General features: G+C 27.3%; 1 long non-coding RNA gene across 1 annotated transcript; it reads right to left on the reverse strand.

Moving 5' to 3' along the window:
• Nucleotides 1-3,518: 3,518 nt before the first annotated feature.
• LOC111639782 lies at nucleotides 3,519-14,074 on the reverse strand. Its single transcript, XR_002759140.1, has 4 exons — nucleotides 12,105-14,074; nucleotides 11,573-11,615; nucleotides 7,296-7,344; nucleotides 3,519-3,610 (listed from the first exon to the last, which is right to left on the reverse strand). It is a non-coding gene; the product is annotated as an uncharacterized LOC111639782 (long non-coding RNA).
• Nucleotides 14,075-14,304: the final 230 nt, after the last annotated feature.

The raw sequence follows: 14,304 nt of genomic DNA on the forward strand, positions 1-14,304 counted from the left end.
CTCTCTAGATCCCTGCCTACTTATTAATTAAAAATAATTTTTGTAATTAAATATAGAAAATTTTGATTTTTTTTACTATAACTATTACATTCAGTAACAGTTGTGAAAATATAACACCAAACAAATTCTGAAGTAGAGTTTTTGATAATTTATCATATTAAATTATTTTAATATAAAATTTTACTTTGTTTCAACATAAAACTGATTATACTGTTATGTATGCAATTATTCTCTTGAATGGAAAATTAGAAACAATAATAATTTTATAGAAGCATATTCTTTTTACTAAGCAAACATTTAAAAACTGATTGATCTATCTTCAAGCAGTATAAAATTTTCAAATATTTATTCTGTTTAATAAAACTAAATGATGTGGACTGCAATTTATCATATTTTTACAGAATGGATTTAGTAAGTAATTTTATTATTATTTGATTTGATATTTAGATGTTTAAATGCAATTTTCACAAAATACTGTAATATTAGGTTACCATAATTTTTAAAAAGGCATGTTTATAATTATCACAAGGATGGATTGGTAAGATTCAAAAAATATTTGCTTAGCAAAATATTTCTATACAGTAATTGTTTAATAATTAATTTGAATTTCTGTTGGATAATAAATATTTTTCAATACAAATGAAAGACAAAGTCACTCTAAAAATTTCAGACGATCACCATTTTATTTTCTTTACTGTTCCAGAACAGACCACAGACAGCCAGACCTTCCTTTTTAGGCTACTCAGCTGCCCATTTTTAAAAAAGTTCCTTAAAAGCACAGAAAACCAATAAAAATTAAAAATTTTCTTAAAATTGGAAATGGTAAATATTGCGACATCTTAATGGTTTCATCCTTATTTGTTCAGGGTTTTGGCTCCTTTATATCTACTTAGAAATAGTGCTGACAAATGTAGATTACAAATGTACATTTGTATTGGAAAATATTTATTCATCCGACAGAAATTCAAACATATTATTAAAATTCGTCACCAGAGGGATATTGCGGCATAATCTACATTTGTCAGCGCTATTTCTAAGTAGATATAAAGGAGCCGAAACCCCGAACAGATAAGGATGAAACCATTAAGATGTCGTAATATTTACCATTTCCAATTTTAAGAAAAATTTTAATTTTTATTGGTTTCCTGTGCTTTTAAGGAACTTTTTTAAAAATGGGCAGCTGAGTAGCCTAAAAAGAAAGGTCTGGCTGTCTGTGGTCTGTTCTGGAACAGTAAAGAAAATAAAATGGCGATCGTCTGAAATTTTTAGAGTGAATTTGTCTTTCATTTGTATTTAATAATTAATTATTAAATATTGGAGAAATATAAAACAAATATATAAATGAAATTTCACACAAGAAGTCTAAATACTGTATAATATCCAAAAACAAAAAATGTTAAATATTTAGCATTTTTATATATGTATCTGTTTCAATGTATTTTTACATAATGAATATTCTTATATAGGTAAAATTTACTAAATATCAATAAATAAATAAATAAAAGTGAATAACACTTTAATTATTTAATTTTGTTTTGTAATAATTAATTAAATTTAAAAAAATTATAAAACTGACTTAAATTAGTAAAAATAATTTAACAATTTATTGATAGTTTAATAAAACGTTTTAATAATCAAGTTATTATTAAAATGTTTATATATAGTTTATAAAATTAGTTAAAAACTAATTTATAAAATTAGTTATTATAGTTTAGTTAATTAGTAATTTATTTTAATTTCTGTAAGATGAAATCTAATATATTCAACTTATATATATAAATCAAAAATCAGATAACAAATGATCAATTACAATGTTTCTAATGTACCATCAATCATTTATGCTCTGATTCTGATATACATTCAAGACTTTCCTACATTATCTCCCTGATTATGAAATACTTAACAGCTTTATTTTACAGGATTCAATATATTCACAAGAAACTGTTGTGAGAGTTGCACAAGCTCTTGAGTTTATAAAAGATTTTGTATTGTAAGTGTTCAATATCACTTCAGCTAGGAAGGCAACATACATCACAATAATATTCAATTTCCTTCCATGTTTGTAGAAGAAAAGAAATGTAGACAATGCATTTAACTTCTTGTGATAAAATGTTTCTCACAAGTTAAATGGTTTAAAAGTTTGATTTCTTTTTTAAAATAGATTATTATTATTATTATTACTAAGCCTATTTATTATTTTCAAATTGTATATTTTATAGAATATTCAAATGATGAATATTTTTCTTCTTTAAAAATTTATTTTATTTTTGTTGAACAAATAATAACCTCTTTTGAATAACTTTAAATCAAATGCATTTTTACTGTTGTTCCATTTAAAGAATGAAAGTAAACTTCATATAAGTTTAAATATTACTACAATTATTAGACAATTCAATCTATTCCTTGATGCATTCCTTCATATTACAATAAGCCTTACTTCTTTAAGTAATTTATCAGAAGAATTAATATCATATATTTCTCCACATTAATACTTAACTGTAAAGAAAACTAACTACAGTGGTACCTTGGTATACGTCTGCTTTAGAATACGTCCAATCCGGAATATGTCCTATTTGGATGAAACAAATTTTGCTCGGTATATAACTTTTGTTCGGTATACAACTTAATTCAATTATACGCGCCATCTATGAACAAGTAGCACTATCGGTGTACTAAACCAGACTAGATGTTCACGGTGCCATGATTTATAACTTTGTTAAATTTCTTCTGATTTTAATTTGTAAGTAAAATTTTGTTATTTTTATTAATCATGAATTGCAAAAAGGCAAATGAAAAGCAACAGAAAACTAAAAAAATGACTAGAATCACATTGGAACTGATAAAAGAGATTGTTGAGAAATATGAAGGTAGCATGTATGTTTGAGATTTAACTGTTGCATACCATATTCCGAGAACAACGATATTGACAATCATGAAAAATAAAGACATTACTAAATCTGCTAACATTGTGAAAGGGGTTAAGGAGAGTTTGATTTGATTTGATTTTGATTTAATGATTTAAAAAATATAATACAATATACTGTAATAACTTTAAAAATCTATAATAAAATTTATTTTTTTTATTAATGTGCTAAAACAGTGTTTAAATTATTTTACAACCCCATTAACATACCATATCAAGAGGGGTTTTTTTACATGAGAACGGATTAATCATTTTTACATTACTTCTTATGGGAAAGGTTGGTTTGGTATATGTCCTGTTCAATATAAGTCCAAACATCAGGAACTGATCAAGGTCATATACCGAGGTAACACTATATATATAATATTTGTGAAGTAACATGTATTCTATGTAAGATTCCAAATCCTTCCAATTTTTATATAATTAAAACACTGAAACTTTTAAGATCTTAATATTTTCACTAATTTTTAGCATGTAACAAATTTATTTGTTTACAAAGCAATTTATGAAGAAAGAAGAAATCTATGTTTTAAATGAAATAAAATAATAATATTACTAATATATACTAAAAATATTTTAAATTATTTATTTACATACTTTATCTTTCTGCGCTCTCATTATATCAATATCCCTTTCTTTAAAATGGGGATCTTTCCCTGGATCTTCAGAAACAGTTAATTTAGTAGTCTGAAAGTTTAATATTAAATTTTACTTCAGAGAAAATATCAATATAAATAATTATTTAATATATAATATGGAATAATTTAGATATTTTGGTTATTGTCATGTTATCAAATTATTAATAAAATTATAATATTAATAGATAACATGAATTCATTTACACTATTTAAATATATATTTTACCAATAGCAAGAAAAAAATAGATTTAAAATATCATCATCTTATTCATTCAAAATAAGCTTAAAACAGAAAATGAATTATTATTTTGTAACATTAATTTTTGAAAATTTAAATTTTAAATTTAATTGGCCAAAACTAATAATGTAATATAAAAAATATTCTCAAAACCATAAGAAAAATCAAAGATATAACTCTGATCCTTCTTACTGTTAAATATAAATAATTTTTTACATTCTTCTAGTTTTGTTTCTAATATTAATATTTCCTCAATAACAAAATTATTATTTTAAATTAAACAATGTTGTTTTTTTAAATATTATTTTCATAATAATTGAAAATATCAACTATTGTGAAGAATGTAAACAATTTTTCAAAACCAACTGTTCATGTATAAGATAAATTTTAAAATAAAAATAAAATACTCATACTATAAAAAGTTGAATACATTGTATAAAAATTCAGTAATTTTGCAAATTGTTTCAATGGAATTATTATGTAACTTATAAATCTTGCGATGAATAATCACTGCAAGATTTCAATAACTCCATTATAATCCACATAACAACTTCATTGAATCAAATCATATACTAATATTAAAATCTAGTATTGACAATGTGATAAACGCAAGAATTGATGATTACTCAATTAATTTTATCATAATTATATATGTGACATTTTCAAAAGAAAGAAAACAACATAAAAAAATTTCAAAATTAGAATATTCAGATATTTTAGTTAATATATATAAAATATTTCTTTTTGCATATGAATAACAATAAACAAAAAACTGATTTGTAGCTATTCATATATCTGAAAATCTGAATTATTTTCAAATTAGAATTAACATAATTTTAGATAATTAAATTATGAAATTTAATGAAAAATAGATGGTAAACTGCCACCTTATGTTAAAATGAAATTTTTATACAAAAATAAAAATAATAAATAAAATTGTAAGATAAATAAATAATAATAGTTGTGACTACTGATGATAAAACTACTGATGAAAAAAAATTTCACAAGAATTATAATTCATTAATTAATTGATATCTTTTTTTATATTTTCTCTTTTCTAAGTTTCCTCATTTTTTATATTTATCATAAATAATTGTATAAAAATATTTTTTGATAAATTTTATATCTTACATCTCTCTGTTATTTCAAAGGTACTAATTTTAATTATCTATTATGTTATATTTTATAGCACAATCATTATATAACATGATATTACTGTTTATAAAGACAAAAATTTTGTAATTACAGAAATAAGCATTTCTTCATAAGGAAAAACTCATACTTATGTGTTACTAGCAAAAAAAAAAAAAAAAATCTGTAGGATTCCAAGACAACAGAACACTCTATATCAAATTAATAGTATCAAATGTGGTATGTACTGTACATACTTCAGAAAGGTACATGCTAATAATAAAACAATGATGATAAATCTTACTGCTACATAATTACAATATTTCATTGTAATTTGTTTTTAACAAGATGACAGGTATATCTTAAAGTGATAAATATGATATATGAATAAAATAAAAGCCAAATTTTTTCAAAACAGTAGAAGAGTTTTTCTATATCTATAGCTAATAATCTATAAAAATGTTGTGCAAATGTTATAAATGGAATATATCACTCTACATATTTATAGAAAGAATTCTGACTACTCAGCAGTATAAAAATAAAGTCATTGAGTACTATAGAAAGTTCTTTTAGGATACTGTTGTCCCAAATTTTTTTAAATGCAATAATCATTATCAAAAAGCTAAAGTTATCAACAATTTTCTGAGAGTGAAGATATTGAAGTACAGATTGGCAAACTGTATCTCTAAACTTGACAGAGCATGGCTGGGATATATCTAGGATGATGCTTTGCAAATCATTGTCTTTCATACTATAACATTAACAATGTAATTGTACTTATTTTATAGCAACATAGTTTCAGAGATTATATTTTAATCACTTTATAGTAATTCCAATGGAAAATATAATATTTATATTCTCCAAAAATGCTTAGATATTAACAAATGGAATACTCTAAGAAGCACATTGTTGGATCGGTTGTTTTTGCACATGTCGACCAAGAGTCCAATCAAGTTACAGGTATGTATGGGTGCAAGATTCGAGAATGTCTTTTGTTTGGGTCAGTTGAACAAGCAGGACATGACCAGAGTCCATTCTGGACAATTATAACTAACCAACTTGTAGTTCTTTATGAGAGATTAAACAGGAATTTTGTAATTAGAGATCTTTACACTTTAAGATCCTAACAGTTATTGTGAGAATTTTCTTTCTTCATTGCATTCTATACCCAACTTGCAGGTTTAAACTATCTCATTTTAAAAGAAGTCACATTTCAGGCTTTTACAGACTGGGATCTTTGCTTCCAGGGTTATGCTTGATGCATTTACCAAATTATTGGTCTGGTGGATTTAGTATTGCCATTAGATTCCTTTAAGGCTTTTAAATTTCTTTATTTATTATTAGTGTTTAAAAAGTTAATGTAACTTAGTACCTCTAAAAACTTTTCTAAAATAAAATGCTGCCTTATAGACACCAACAACATCATCTATTTCAAATCTAAACTTTGACAGGAATTTAAAAGCATATATCTCATTCCATAAATCTTTCATGCATCATCTCATAACTGAGTTAAGTTTTTCCATTATTTCTTATGATCAAAATTTGAACCTCATTCTGATATAATCCAGTTTCCCAGCCCACGTTTCCTAAATGACATTAAAGTGCTACAAAACATGTATTTACCTATCAAGCAATTTTTCCAAGTGAAATGAAATATAATAAATGAAAGTGTTGATTAGTTTATTCACTGATATAAAAAGAACTAACATGAAATGAGAAAAGCAAACATGTAAGTTATTAGATATTTCTTTATTTAATGGTAAGTCCAACAATTAGTTAAGACAATAAGTAAGCAAAAAAAAAGTAAAATAGAGAAAAATAAAATTATTTTTAATTAATAAAATCATAATTATCTATAGAAAGTTCTGTAATATAGAGATAAGGTACACTAAATACATGTGACCTTTCGGGTCAGCACCTCCTTGGTGCCCTGTCAGGATTGACACACATGTTAAAATTAATAACATTATCCCAAGCTGAATGTAATTTCTGTATCTTGTTTTATTTTATATGTAAGCTTAATGAAACATAAAACGTACTAAGCAAAATATATAATGTATATTAAACAAGAATCTTTTAATCTTTATTTGTAATAGCAGTTAAATAGGATGTTCTTTGTAAGTTTAATAATGCATTTATGTAATTTTAATACTTGATTTTTGTGAATATTTAATTAATAAACCTTTTTAACATTTTAAATCTTTATATCCTGTATTATCTTTTATATCATTTCTGTATAATTTTTATCATATATCTTAAATGTAACAAAAATAGTAAAATGTTAAGAATAAATAACATAAAAGTAATTAAAAATTAAAATATGAAATTGATTTAACATAAAAACACACAAAATTTGGATACATACCACTTGTGGAAAATGAGATAAAAATATATGTTTCCACATATCTATAGATCTACAAAATAAAAATTTTTCTTTTGTAACATTTAATTTCAAACAATAAGATAAATGGAAAGTAACTAGGCATTGAAAAATCACTATAATTTCTATTGCTAATGCAATAGAAAATTATTTGACATGTACTTTATTAAATGGAAATACAGATGCATACTTTAAAATTCAATGTAAGCACTGGTGCTATCCACTGACAACACATTTTCCTCAGATTATGACATGGATGGAAGGCCACTTCTCTGTGCATCCACAACCAAACTTGTAAACATTTTAGCTTAGAATGACAATTCTTGATTGTTTCTGGACAGATTATGGCATGACATCCTTTCACTGTTCACCACCATTTCTGCACAGTAGCCACTGATTTCCACACCTCATAGTTTGCAGCAATCTGTGATTGCTCCTGAATAGAAAAACAGTCAGCCATCTTTTTTGTCACTGTACATGCAGCCTCTCTAGATCCCTGCCTACATCACTGATGTGGGAAATATAAAATTTCATTGATTGATATACAAATACACACATATTTTATGTGATTACATTATTATTCAACAATTATAGTGATTTCTCAATGCTTACTTTACATCCACTTTGTATAAAAATGTTAAAAATAAAGTATCAAATATATATATCCGGCCTCCAGAAATTCGTAATTACCAGAAAACCGGCTATTTTTGAAAGTAGCAGGTTTTGAATTTGGCCAGCTGTAGCACAGTTGAAATTCGCCACTTTAGTTTGGATTTCGTGATGGACATGTCACGCGACACCAGTTCCATTGTATTCTTCACTTCTATAAATAGTGCACTATATATGATATTTTATAATTTAAGAGGACCTTAAAAATGATTATATAGACCTTGCTTTAGAAGTGTATTAATTTGTATCTGTTAAACACAATTTCATTCTTTACGTACCGTTGATTATTTTGTATATACGAGGTCTGTCCGGAAAGTTTCAAATAGAAGTTGTTTGCATTTACGTAGAAGCTAGTCGGTTTTGTTGTTTTCGAACTGGTTTCCTCCTCAGTCTATGCACTGATGTGTTTCTGCAATGAAAACAACGCTTCTTGAAATGTTTCTATTGAGACGATGCACAGCTCTGCTGGCGAATTTTCTTATATGGTGTCAATGGATTCAAAACTTAATTTTAATTTGGGAAACAAAAGTAAGGATGCTGGGGCTTAGTCCGGTGAATATGGAGGTTGAGGAATAAGTGGCGTCGAGTTCATAACCAAAGATTTTTTTTAACTGTTTCTGCCCTGTGGGAACTAAGAGGGCCTCTTTTTAGGTTTTATATTATGGGTTCGGCCAGGCCCACAATGGGGCGACCGGGTGATGAGGGACGGGTCCCGATATACCAGACCACTGATGAAAAATTCCTGGAGATCTTTCGACCAGTCCGGATTCGATCCCAGGTCCCACCAGAATAGTAGGTTACCACCTTGACCGCTCGGCCNTTAAAGTATTTGTTTCGATTATCCGGATTTTTCCTTATCCGGACTACCTTCATCCCCAATTAGTCCGGATAATCGAGGTTCTACTGTATATATATATTCTGAAAAGTTATTCAATACACTAGATACTCATTTATAGAACAATTTCACAAAATAAAAAATAACAATAATTCAAGTTACTGTAATTTCATGTAACTTTTAAACATAGATAATGTGATTTTTTGAACTTGATAGGATATGAAGTCATTCACATAAATGGAATTTCAGATAATTAAGAAACTTGTTTGTTTTTGTATTTTGGGTACAACATCAAGCACTGTGCATTTTAAAGTTTCATGAACAATAAATACTGTAATGCAATTATTTTATTTGAAGATAAATTAATTTACTCAAAATCTAACATAATGTTATTTATATGTTGAAAGTTTGCAGCACTATAATTGATAGATGATGTAGTGATTTTCAGTTACATGAAGAGGTTGCTCTCCATATATTACAGAAGGTTGATCGCGTACCATAATGACGATTTGTATATTACCCATAATTATAGTTGTAGGAAGTAGAATAAAAGCAACTGGCCCACATGCTGCTGTATATTCTGATTTTTACTTTTGATAAGTAAGGTTTATCTATCGCAAATATGCCACCTAAAATTTCAGCCAAAGTACATGTACTCAATCAGAATGTGTAAAAATTACATATTTGAGTAATTCAAATCAAGTGTGTGATGAGACACCATATATTGAAATTTTAAGCATACCAAAAGGTTTAACATTGGCTTTCAATTTATTGTTTGTGAAATGATATAAGATGAGTTCCATAAACATAAAGAGACTAATAGATTTCTATGTAAAATCAATCAGCCTTAAAAACTTTGCAAAAATTACTTGGTTTGGCTTACCTTGAACTTTCACAAATGCACATAAAAAAAATGATAATGTATTGGGACAGAAAAATAAACAACTTTAAAGAATTACAATTAGTTTGACTGACATAAAAATAAATGCATATAACAAAATTAACTGAAATAATTAATGATATGTTAATAAATATTATATCATTAATTGTTTTATTTTTATAATATATGCATTTATTTTTATGGCAGTCAAACTAGTTGTAATTCTTTAAAGTTGTTTATTTTTCTATCTCAATACATTATCATTTTTTGTATGTGCATTTGTGAAAGTTCAAGCAAACCAAACCAAGTAATTTTTGCAAAGTTTTTAAGGCTGATTGATATTGTTAAATTTTAACAATAACCTAATATCTCACCTAAACAAAATGAAACCTGTTACCTTTGGCTAGAATAACTTTGTAAATGTAATCTGTCATTGATTGTATGAGTTTTTGGAGAACAGATGTGCTTATTTCTTCCCACTGATGAATTATAGCTTGTTTTAATTCTTCTACACTTTTATATTGCAGCACATTTGTGTATACAGCTCTAGCCAGAATCACCAAGGTTTTCTGTCAAATTATGATTAGGAGATATATACATATAATACATATCACAAACGCCAATGAGTTAATATAATAATCCAACTAGAATTACTGGAAGAAAAAGATTTTCTTCCAGTAATTCTAAATTATTATTTAAATTATTTAATTAATTTATACAGTGGTGCCTCGTATAACGTACGCCTCGAATAACGAATGCTGCGAATAATGGACTTTCTGTTCGGCCGTTACGTGACTCGAGCAACGGACTGGCTGCGAACAACGGACTTTTCATTCGGCAGTTACGTGAGGCGAACAACAGCCTTTCTGCGAACAGGTGCGAATGATGTTTCCACACTTTTGCCGTTGCCAATGACAATCTGCTATTTTTATAATATGTTAGTATTATTAGAATATATTATTAGTATATCTGAAGTACAGAGCTCCCGTTGGGATTTGGATTGCTCCCTTGTTTATTACGTACAGTACATCACCTCAGTGCAGGGTATTTACATTTATTCAAGTGTTGTGCAAATCATGGCTTCTAAAAAAACAGAAAGGTGATTTCAATTGAAACAAAGCAAGAAATCATCAGAAGGAGTGAAAGTTGACAAAAACTTCCTTGTCAAATGGGGAGAGGTTCAGGAGTTTACCAACACTCATTATCCAAACAGAGCTGAGGCCAACAGGATCAATGATCTCTACAATGACACCCTTGCCCATCATTTCCGACAGGTGTTGAAGAAGAGAGAGAAACAGACTACCTTGGACATGTTTTTCAAGAAGCAAGCTGCCAAAAAACAAAGAATGGAACAAGAGGAGTTGACCCTGCAAGCTCCGGTAGTCTCTCCTGAATCTGACTCTGATTAAAAAACAATAAAAAGAGACCTGCTGCAATGTGTAAAAAGTCTGTATCTGTATGAATGTGTGAAGAAAGTATTCCTCCACCTCCTCCTCACAACATCTGACTACCCGGCATAATTGGTGACTGCTCCATTTTCATTTTTTTCATGGTACAGTATGGTTATTTTATGCTGCGGAACGAATTATATGTTTTAATATGAATTTCTATGGGAAAATGCGTTTCGTATAATGCACTTAACGGACGTGCACCTGGAACGGAGTAAGTACGTTATACGAGGCACCACTGTAATTATTAAATATATAAAGACACAGCTCCTAATGCCTAACTCTAATGCCAAATTGTCTATTAAATTAGTATTATAGCAGTTTCTGGCCCAATAATATTCAGCTTTGATTGATGGATAGTTAAATTCTTTATTAATTTATTATATTTAAGATATTTTTTTATAAACATATTGAAATAAATACTACTTACCTTGAAAAATGTTTTCCTGAATCATCAGATGATGCAAGATTTCCTAAAAAAAATTCAAATAAAATGGTTGTTTACAAATATTATATTTCCCTAAAAACAATTTTAAATTATTTATTTATTTTCAATATATATTAATTAACATATATACATCTAAAAATAAAAATCTAAAATAAAATAAAAAATTTCTGTAAAAATTTTTAGACAAGAAATTACTAAATTTGTAATTTTAAATTATTTGCTAAACAGATATTTCACTAGACAAAGTATTGATACATGATAATGAAATATATAAATAATATTGTGATACAATGTAATGTTAAAAAGCTTTTGTACAATATATCATTTTTGTATATCATATAATATATATATATAGTTATGTGATATATTATACGTATATGATATATCAAATTTTTGTATAATTAAAAATTTATCAAAATTTTAGTATAAGTGTACATCTAAGATTCTATATCTACTGACTCTATCCTAAATCCAGGTCGTCAAGAGAGAGTTTACAAACAGTTAATTATCATACCTCTGTCGTATCCAGTGACAGAATATCAGTCAAGGCTTGGGACAATATTTGCACATAGCATAAAATTTATAAAGATGATCCTTTGGAGACTATATGGCGGGACAACTATATGGTTGTTTCCTGAGTATGTCCGCCTGAAAAGTTGGACATGCGACCATTATATACCCATCTAACATGGGAATTTGGTCTCGTGACAACCTGTTGGCAGTGGTGACATCACCAGACAAGGAAGTTTAAACAAAATTGACTCATAGGTCTCCTATTTCTTCTATTTGGTTTTAGATTCTCCTTGTGGATGTCATTAACTAACAACTTTCTCATGATTAACAATTGATTGTTTAATATATTTCCAAACCATTTTCCGGTCAATGTGAGTGGGAAGGGACTTGTTGTGAAAACCCCTCTCTAACACGAGTATGTTAGTCAATTGTTTACTGTTAAAGTGAACACCTGCTCATTTGTTTTCTAATTACTGTGGGAATGGATGAATTTCTAAATTAATGCATTTTTCATTAAACTTTTACAAGAGAATAGCCCTCGAATCATCACATTAGTTTCCTGTTGGCAAATTGCTCCAATATATGTCGAGTACAGAATATAAGTATTCTTTCAGAAGCATCCTGACCAGAATCAAACTACAGGCGGCCCTCAACTTTTGCACAATTCGCTATTTTGCACATTTTTAAAAATTCAACTTTTTAAATATTTGTCAATAATGAAAAAATTTCCTTCCATGCAGAATGCTCATACACTACAAAGTGTGGTAGTTCACTCTACATTCTCTGCCACACATTACTTCCTACAATAGCAGACTTCTCAGAATCCTAATCACTACTGTGTTGTTCCAAGCAAGAGGTCAAAACAATTTCAGTTTTGCATTAGGGCATGCGTCAACGTGTTGTGTGTTTTGCCAATTTATTTGTTTATGTTTAAATATTTCGTCCTGATAAATTGATAAACATGAGTGAGAAACAGAGAAACTGCAATGTTGATATGAACAAAAAAAAATTAAGGACTCATAAACTTCATACGATCGAGACAAAGATGAAAATAATTAAACATTCTGAAAACAGTAAATCTTTTGCTTCAACCGGATGTTCGTACAATATAAACAGATCTACGGTATTTGGAATTTTGAAAAATAAGAGTAAAATTAAGGAATAAATATTTTAAACACAGTTTTTGGTGCATATTTTTTTACATCCCTCTACTTTTGAACATTCAACATTCGCACACACTTTCAGGAACCAATTATGTGCGAAAGTCGAGGGTCGCCTGTATAAAAACTAATTATTATTTATTTTTACTTATTAAAAGTCAGAAATAATGAAACTAAAGATTCAAGAAATAAATGATTTCATCACATATTTCTTGAATCTACTTGAATCATCTTTAAAATGATAGTACTTAAAGACTAGGAGAAATGATCTTATTGTTTTTCATATTATTAACTATTATTATTATTTCTTGTCTGAATTGTTGAGCATAATTCTTGGGTACAATTATTAACTTTTAAACTTTCTATAACTCCACCAATGTTAAGATTTGTTATGATCTTACATTACAGCTAAAACAAGTCAAAATACTAATAAGTTAAAGAGTCTGATTTTACAAAACAAGACTTTTTAATTTATTAGTGTTTCAATTTGTTTAATTACTATGGAGTTAATGGAGAATGAAATTAGAACATTACAGACAATTTTCCTTCACTTCTCCAGTATTTTTCTACAAATTTTTATTATTAAAATGGAAGTAACAAAGGAAGAAATTTATTTTTTAACAAATTTCTTCCTTTCTTTCAAGCACTAAGCCTTGGTCATTAAGACTGCATAAAGAATTTACAACAACTAAACTAACTTAGACCTCTCAATTTTGAACTTTTTATTTACATTTGATTTAGTGATCAAAATCTACAATGATCATACATAAAAAAATCCATATCATTTTCACAAGATAACAGATCACATCACTAAAAAATTTATAAATATGATCTGTAGAAATATACAGTGAACAAACATATATTGGATAAAAATATAATGAACAAATATAAAGTAAAAAAAAAATATTAGACAAAATTTGCTTAAGTAGAAAATTTTAATTTTGTCAAATTTAGTTCTGTTGTTAAAATGTTAAATTTTTGAAAAGGTGTTCAAATTTAGTTACACCTGAAGATAGCCTATTGTATTAGACTGAAAACGTT

This window comes from Centruroides sculpturatus, unplaced genomic scaffold (assembly GCF_000671375.1).
Source record: "Centruroides sculpturatus isolate CEXI.00-Female unplaced genomic scaffold, Cexi_2.0 scaffold1299, whole genome shotgun sequence".
Classification (NCBI taxonomy): Eukaryota; Metazoa; Arthropoda; class Arachnida; order Scorpiones; family Buthidae; genus Centruroides; species Centruroides sculpturatus.